An 8,799-nucleotide genomic window follows, 5' to 3' on the forward strand; every position below is an offset into this window, starting at 1 on the left:
TCAGTGCATTTGCCCTCCTAACTACTGACTCAACCTGCAAGTTTACTTTGAGAGAATCCTGGACGAGAACTCCAAAGTCTCAATGCACTTCAGACTTCTGAATTTTCTCCCCATTTACAGAACAGTCCATGCCTCTATTCATCCTACCAAGGTGCATGACCTCACACTTTCCCACATTGTATTCCATCTGCCACTCCTTTGCCCACTCTCCAAACATGTCCAAATCCTTCAGCAGTCTCTCCGTCTCCTCAATGCTACTTGCCCCTCCACCTATCTTTGTATCATCTGCAAACTGAGGCAGAATGTCCTCAGTTCCTTCATCGAGATTGTTAATGTACAAAGTGAAAAGTTGTGGTCCCAACACTGAGCCTTGCGGAACACCACTTGTCACCAGCTGCCATCCTGAGAAATTCTCTTTTATCCCCATTCTCTGCTTTCTGCCAGACAGCTAAGCTTCTATCCATGCTCGCACCTGATTGAGTGTTTGTTGGAAGACAGCATTGAGATACTGGCTAGTGACAGATGGTCATAGACTAGAATGCAGTACCGAAAAACAGCCTCATAAGTGGATTTTCTGTTTTTGTTAGAGGTAGAAACTTCGCTTTGTGCTGTAGATGAATTCACTTCTTACAGGTTGAAAAGTAGATCCTGCTGACATTACAGGTTATGACCCGAGAACCTGCTCTCATTTCTTCTGTATAAATTCCACAGGAAGAGATTGTCTCTGCGTAAACCAACAGTTTTCCTTAGATAACATACGTATACACTCTTTGAAAACCTAAAGTAGCTCAAATAATAATGATTAGTTTATAAAAGTAGACCTGCTGACAAAGTGCACATAAAAGATACAAATTACACTGCCTTTCCCTAAAAGAGCAGTCAGTAAGATCAGCCTAAATTTTAGCTCTAGAGTCCTAATTACAGTTCAGTGACACTGCATGTTCAAGTTGTAATGTGCTCATTAATTCTCCTTTTTACTCCAACAACCTAATTATCAGCTTTTGGCCTCAGCTCATAATAAGAAGATACCAAGTGATGTTAAGAGCTGCTATGCAGAGACTGTCGAAGAAACAGACAGACAAAAATTGACTGTGACTTCATATATCAACTGTACACACAATGTTGACTTAGACTGGCGCAGCCGGTGAGGTTGTGAGCATAGTATTCAACTAGCTCTTCAGATAGGATTGGAAGACAGATAATGGAAATGAGAAGGGAATAAAGACATTAATTTAAAAATATAATTCAGAAATAGTGCTTAACACGTTTTTGTCAATTTATGTATCCAGTTGGGGTGAGGTATTTATAACAATAGCAGGCTATTGTTAAATAACTGCAGACTAGCTTTATATTTAGTAATGATTAACTTTAAATAAAAAAACATGATGCCTCAAACCTTCCATACGCTATAGGGTTATTCCTGTGGTAGCACAACCAATGGAGTATGTCTTTTCTTTTAATAACAAAATAAAATCAGAATATGTCTGTATCGTTTATAGCTCCATTGGTGGTTCTCTTGCATTTCAAATAGAATATCTTGGGTTCAAGTCACATAACAGAACCTCACTACAGGCATCAAAGCTGACATAGCCATGCACACATGAGCACCTACTGCACCATTTTTCAGATGAGGTGCTAAATCAGGCTTTAGTTTCCCTCTAAGGTTGAAAGAGAAGATTACACAACAGTATTTTGAAGAAGATTAAGGGAATTATTCCTGGTGTCCTGGTCAATACTTATCCCTCAATTAACATCCTAGAAGTTGACTATCTGGTCATCATTACATTGATCTTTGTGCACAAATTCACTGCTGTGTTTCTTATATTACAACAGTAACTAGACTTCAACAGCACTTCATTAGCTATAAAGCACCCCAGTACATACCATGGTCATGAAAGAAACTATATAAATCCAAGTGTATTTTTTCAATTGATGCTTTTTTGTTGATTTTTTTTCTGAGAGAATTTTGTACAGAAGATTTGACAGATGTTTACCAAATAGTAACTGCTGACTAAATCTGACCATCAATCTGATGCTGACCTGCTGTTGTTGAGAATGAAGCAAAGATTCTGCAAGACTTTGATAGAAGAGTTCTCTTGCTTACTCCCAGCACCATTCTGAATAAATGGCACCAGACACAAATTCATATGTAATATTTACAATAAACTTCTTTTAGTTTAATAAAATGCATTAATCAATGTTAATATTTATAATAAACTTGATATTTCAGTTATGCTCACTTTCAGTTTTAATGAAAGAATGAGATTTTCCTGATATGAGGAACACACCATCATATGGACTGTGATGTGATCCAACAGAAATAATCACTAAGGGTGAGTTAATCTCACAAGAGAAGATGGTTACCCTTTATTCGAATTAGCAACATCCAAAATGAAGCAGGTTATGGATTGAATGTGCGTTGGTATCTGATTATATGCAGAGACACATATTCCATTTATAATTCCTGTGCTGAGTCAGCCATGTAGTAAGTAATGCCATTAGTATATTGCTTCCTTGTGTTCAGATAAAGTTACAAATGATTAAGTCGACAAAGAGCCAGGTTACTCTTTGCATTTTTACTGTACAACAGCAGAACCTGCTTTCAGAGTACTGTGGATGTGACAGAATCCAACTTCATGTTGGCTGTACACCATTTCAAGATGGGGACAATGAAATTATCATTGATTCATGCAGTGCAGAAAGTGACCATTTAGCCTTTTGAGTCAGCATCGCCCCTCCAAAGAGCAATTCCAGATCTAGCACCTCATCCCTGTAACTATTAGGAATAGTCAACATGGCTTTGTGCATGGGAAATCAAATCTCACAAACTTGATTGAGTTTTTTGAAGAAGTAACAAAGGGGATTGATGAGGGCAGAGTGGTAGATGTGATCAACGTGGAATTCTGTAAGGCGTTCAACAAGGTTCCCCATGGGAGACTGGTTAGCAAGGTTAGATCTCACGAAATACAGAGAGAGCTCACCATTTAGATATAGAACTGGCTCAAGGATAGAAGAGGTTGGTGGTGGAGGGTTGTTTTTCAGACAGGAGGCCTGTGACCTTTGGAGTTGGATGTGAGCATAAGAGGCATAGTTAGTAAGTTTGCAGATGACACCAAAATTGGAGGTGTAGTGGACAGCAAAGAAGGTTACCTCCGATTACAACGGGATCTTGACCTAATGGGTCAATGGGCTGAGAAGTGGCAGATGGAGTTTAATTCAGATAAATGCAAAGTGCCGCATTTTGGGAAAGCAAATCTTAGCAGGATTTATACACTTAATGATCAGGTCTTTGGGGATGTTGCTGAACAAAGAGATCTTGGAGTGCAGGTTCATAGCTCCTTGAAAGTGGAGTCGCAGGTAGATAGGATAGTGAAGAAGGCGTTTGGTATGCTTTCCTTTATTGATCAGAGTATTAAGTACAAGAGTTGGGAGGTCATGTTGCGGCTGTACAGGACAATGGTTAGGCCACTGTTGGAATATTGCGTGCAATTCTGGTCTCCTTCCTATCATAAAGGCGTAGTGAAACTTGAAAGGATTCAGAAAAGATTTACAAGGATGTTGCCAGGGTTGGAGGATTTGAGCTATAGGGAGAGGCTGAACAGGCTGGGGCTGTTTTCCCTGAAGCGTCAGAGGCTGAGCGGTGACCTTATAGAGGTTTACAAAATCATGAGGGGCATGGACAGGATAAATAGACAAAGTATTTTCCTTGGGGTGGGGGAGTCCAGAACTAGAGGGCATAGGTTAAGGGTGAGAGGGGAAAGATATAAAAGCGATCTAAGGGGCAATTTGTTCATGCAGAAGGTGATACGTGTATGGAATGAGCTGCCAGAGGAAGTGGTGGAGGCTAGTACAATTGCAATATTTAAAAGGCATTTGGATGGGTATATGAATAGGAAGGGTTTGGAGGGATATGGGCCTTGTGCTGGCAGGTGGGACTAGATTGGGTTGGGATATCTGGTCAGCATGGACGGGTTGGATGAAAGGGTCTGTTTCCGTGCTGTACACCTCTATGACTCTACCATGGATAATCTACCTAGCCTGCATACTAAAGGGTAATTTACTGTGGTCAATCCACCCAACCTGGACATCTTTGGATTGTGGGAGGAAATTGGAGCACCCGGCAGAAACCCATGCAGACACAGAGAGGGCTCCACACAGTCAGTCAAACCCGAAAGCCCTACGCTGTGAGGTAGCAATGTTATCCACTCAGCCACTGTGCTGCCTGATTCCACATGCACCTGTGAAAATCTGTGAAAGGTTGGACAATTGAGTGTGTCCAAATATGACTGACAGTCTTATTTATCTTAGAGCACAGCTTTTTGCATTCAGCAGCATATTAGGAGTTTCTCTTCAGGGAGAAAGTGATGGTAGATACAAAGGGTAGCATTACCTTGTTGTCAGACCCACCATTTGTCTCTGAACTGCAGGTGTTTCTTTTTCACTCTGTTGATTTGATGGTATCTTCACCATTCCAAGTTGGATGAAACTGTCCCAAGAGCAAAATAATGAAGTTATACACCTGACTTCTGAATCACTTTAAGTATTGATAAATCCATCCCTCAGTTCAAAGGCAATAAGTTCAGCATAATGAGAAATCATTTATTCTTACCTATTCGTTTAAGCTTTAAGAGTAACCATATATTAGCAAAACAATATCCTAAGTCAGCAGGTTCGGCCACACTGAAAGCAAGGTTCAATGACACACACTGCTGTTAGAGCACTTACAAAATCATAGAATTTTACAGTACAGAAGGAGGCCTTTGATTCATAACCTCTGGACTGACTCCCACAAGAGCTACCCTCTACTCCTTTCCCCAGCTCTATCTCCGCAGCTCACTAACTTAATCATTTCCAAATATATATCCAGTTCCCTTTTGAAACCTCCGATGGAATTCACCTCCACCACTTTCCCAAGCAGTGCATTCCAAATCCTAACACTCTCTGATTAAAGATGTTTCTCCTCATTTCACCCCTATCTCTCTTGCTGACAAACTTAAAATTTGTGATCGCTGGATACTAACACACCAGTTAGTGGAACCAGAATGTCCTTCTTTACCCTGTCAAAATTGTTCATAATTTGAACACCTCAATAAAGACATCTCTTAATTCTCTCAGCTCCAAGGAGAATATGCCCAATCTCTCTAATCTTTCCTTGTATCTAAAATCCCCCGTTCTAGTATAATTCTCGTAAATCTACTTTGCTCTTTCCACAGGGTTCTAACATCCTTTCATAAATTAGGTGCCCTGAATTGAACACAATACTCTAAATGTGATATGACCAATGATTTGTAGAGATTCCTTGCTTTTTTACTATATGGCCCCTATTTATAAACCCAATTATGAGCCTTCTTAACAACTGTTTCAACTTGCCTGGCTACCTTCAGGGAATTATGTACTTGAACCCTAAGGACTCTCTGCTCCTGTACTCCTGTCACAACAGTACCATTGGACCAGTATTATCTCACCATGTTTCTTCCACCAAACTGTATTACCTCACATTTCTCTATATTGAAATTCATTTGCTAGGCGTCTGCCCATTTGGCCAACTTGATTATATTTAACGATCAGGATTTTCAGCAAAGTGATAATCATACTAGGATTCTGCCCCTGCTCATCAGTGCCCAGACACGGCTTCATATTCCTGCTGGTTTTCCAAGGCTGGCTGGGAATAAGAAGCATACAGTCCCTCAGGATACTGCATCACACTACTAGAACTTTGGGGGAGAGGTGAGGGAGCAAGGCATGCCCACCTTTTACACAAGAACTGCCATTTGGCAAATTTAAATATTCAGTGTGAATCTTTGTGAATGTATGAAGTGGGCAGGGTGGTAGGGTAGACAGTAGGTGATGTAAGTGGATAGCGTGTCAGATGGATCAGGTGGCAGGTGAGTGGGTGGCAGGCACGTTGTTACCCAGGAATTAGACTAGGGTTCTACGTGTAACATTTGCTGGCCAATTATCTGGGTAAGTAAGCCAGAACTGTATTTGTAGATCCTGAGGATTGGGCAATTTCCATGGAGCTCAGCATGTTGGGACTTCCAAGGGCTTCTGATGCACAACTTGGAACATAAGTCCAGTCTCCGGTGAGTCTGGACCTGCCTGATCCTTGCCATTATGTTGCATAGTTGTTGGAAAATAGACCAGGATGGCACAGTGCAGTTTATTGAGCCCAGAATATTGAAATTAACAGATTATTAATGAGGCCAAAATTGATCGTTGTTGTGATTGTCAGGAGGATTTGTTTTATCAAAGACATTTCTCAGTCATTTGCACTGACTTCAGAAAAAAGGAAACAAGTCCACTGCTTATGTTTTCAGTACCTTCTGAGAAATTGGATCACCCTGAGTGTCCAGACACCAGACTTGTCCTCTGGAGGCTATGCAGGCTTAGATATAGTCTAGGAACAGATCACCACTGAAAGGGTAACTTTAAATCCTTAAACATTTCTGTGGAGCTGGGAAAGCTAGAGTTTGTCTCCCCCATTCATGGCTCTCCTGATAGCCGCTGATGAACCATGAAATTCCTTTCCTCTTACTGTCTTACCCTTCACCACCAGAAATACATTAAAAGCAAAATACTGTGGAAACTGGAAATCTGAAGCAAACACAGAAAGTGCTGGGGAAACTCAGCAGGTCTGGCAGCATATTTCGACAGAGAAACACAGTTAAAATTTCAAACCCAAATTTACTGTCTGAAGAAGAGCTGTATTTAATTTGAAATGTTAGCTGTGTTTCTCTCACCACAGATGCTGCCAGATCACCAGAAAGAAATTGGTTATTTAGTGTGGAGGATGCAGTCAATTCCACCTTTATTACTAATCCCGTGTTGCTCTGAGAAGGTGTTCCTGGACCTTGAGCTACTGAAGCCTTGCTTCAGTATCAATGTGCAATTAAGCATCAGTGAAGGAGTGATAATAGGTGCAGGAGTAGGCCATTCAGCCCTTCGAGCCTGTACCGCCATTCAATATAATCATGGCTGATCATTCCTAATCAGTATCCTGTTCCTGCCTTATCTCCATAACCCTTGATTCCACTATCCTTGAGAGCTCTATCCAACTCTTTCTTAAATGAATCCAGAGACTGGGCCTCCACTCCCCTCTGGGGCAGAGCATTCCACACAGCCACCACTCTCTGGGTGAAGAAGCTTCTCCTCATCTCTGTCCTAAATGGCCTACCCCTTATTTTTAAGCTGTGTCCTCTGGTTAACCTTGCTTGGTTAAGACCACCGGCATCAACAGGAATCAACTGAATAGTGTGTTAATGATAGTGGTCAAATCGCGTCCATCATGATGATGGTCTCCATTGCATGCTTGGGCTGCACGGTGGCTCAGTGGTTAGCACTGCTGCCTCAGAGCACCAGGATCCCAAGTTCGATTCCACCCTCGGGTGACTGTGTGGAGTTGGCACATTCTCCCTGTGTCTGCGTGGGTTTCCTCCAGGTGCTCCAGTTTCCTCTCACAATCCAGGTTATGTGAATTGGCCATGGGAAATTGCCTATAGGGTACAGGGATGTGTAGGTTAGGTGCATTAGTCAGGGGAAAGGTAGAGCAATAGGGTAGGGGAAATGTGTCTGGGTGGGATACTCTTCTGGTGTGGACTTGTTGGGCCAAGTAACCTGTTTCCGCACTGTAGGGACTCTATGATCACAGGTCTGATGGTCCCAGCACGGATCTCTGCGGTACCCCGCTGGTCACTGCCTGCCATTCCGAAATGGAGCCGTTTATCACTACCTTTTGTTTCCTATTAGCCAACCAATTTTCAATCCAATCTAGTACTTTGCTCCCAATACGATGCGCCCTAGTTTTACTCACTAACTTCCTGTGTGGGACTTTATCAAAAGCTTTTTGAACGTCCAGGTACACTACATCTACTGGATTTCCCTCGTCCAACTTCATGGTTACATCCTCAAAAAATTCAAGAAGATTAGTCAAGCATGATTTCTCCTTCATAAATCCATGCTGACTCTGTTCTATCCTGTTACTACTATCCAGATGTGTCGTAATTTCATCCTTTATAATAGACTCCAGCATCTTTCGCACCACTGAGGTCAGACTAACTGGTCTATAATTTCCTGCTTTCTCTCGCCTACCTTTCTTAAAAAGTGGTATAACATTAGCCACCCTCCAATCCTCAAGAACCGACCCTGAATCTATCGAACTCTGGAAAATAATCACCAACGCATCCACGATTTCCCGAGCCACCTCCTTCAGTACCCTGGGATGCAGACCATCAGGCCCTGGAGACTTATCAACCTTCAGACCTAACAGTCTCTCCGACACCAAATCCTGGCAAATATAAATTCCCTTAAGTTCAGGTCCTTCAGCCACTGTTACCTCAGGGGGATTGTTTGTGTCTTCCCCAGTGAACACAGATCTGAAGTACCCATTAATTCCTCTGCTATTTCTTTGTTCCTAGTAATATATTCCCCTGTTTCTGTCTTCAAGGGCCAAATTTTTGTCCTAACTATTTTTATGCCTTGCACATACTTAAAGAAGCTTTTACTATCCCTCCTTAATATTCTTGGCCAGTTTACCTTCGTACCTCATTTTTCCTCTGCGTATTTCCTTCTTAGTAATCCTCTGTTGCTCTTTAAAAGCTTCCCAATCCTCAGTTTTCCCACTTATGTTACATATCTAAGTCAGGAGGTGATGATCCTTGCATAATATGGCTGCTGTTACGCTTCTAAGTAGTAGAAGTCGCAGAGATGGAAGATATTGTCAGTCTACGCTTTCTATTATACATTATCTTGGTTGCTGACTGTCTCAAAGCAGGTTTACATGATTAGACGGGCAAAGGCAAC

This window comes from Chiloscyllium plagiosum, chromosome 7, assembly GCF_004010195.1.
Source record: "Chiloscyllium plagiosum isolate BGI_BamShark_2017 chromosome 7, ASM401019v2, whole genome shotgun sequence".
Taxonomy (NCBI): domain Eukaryota; kingdom Metazoa; phylum Chordata; class Chondrichthyes; order Orectolobiformes; family Hemiscylliidae; genus Chiloscyllium; species Chiloscyllium plagiosum.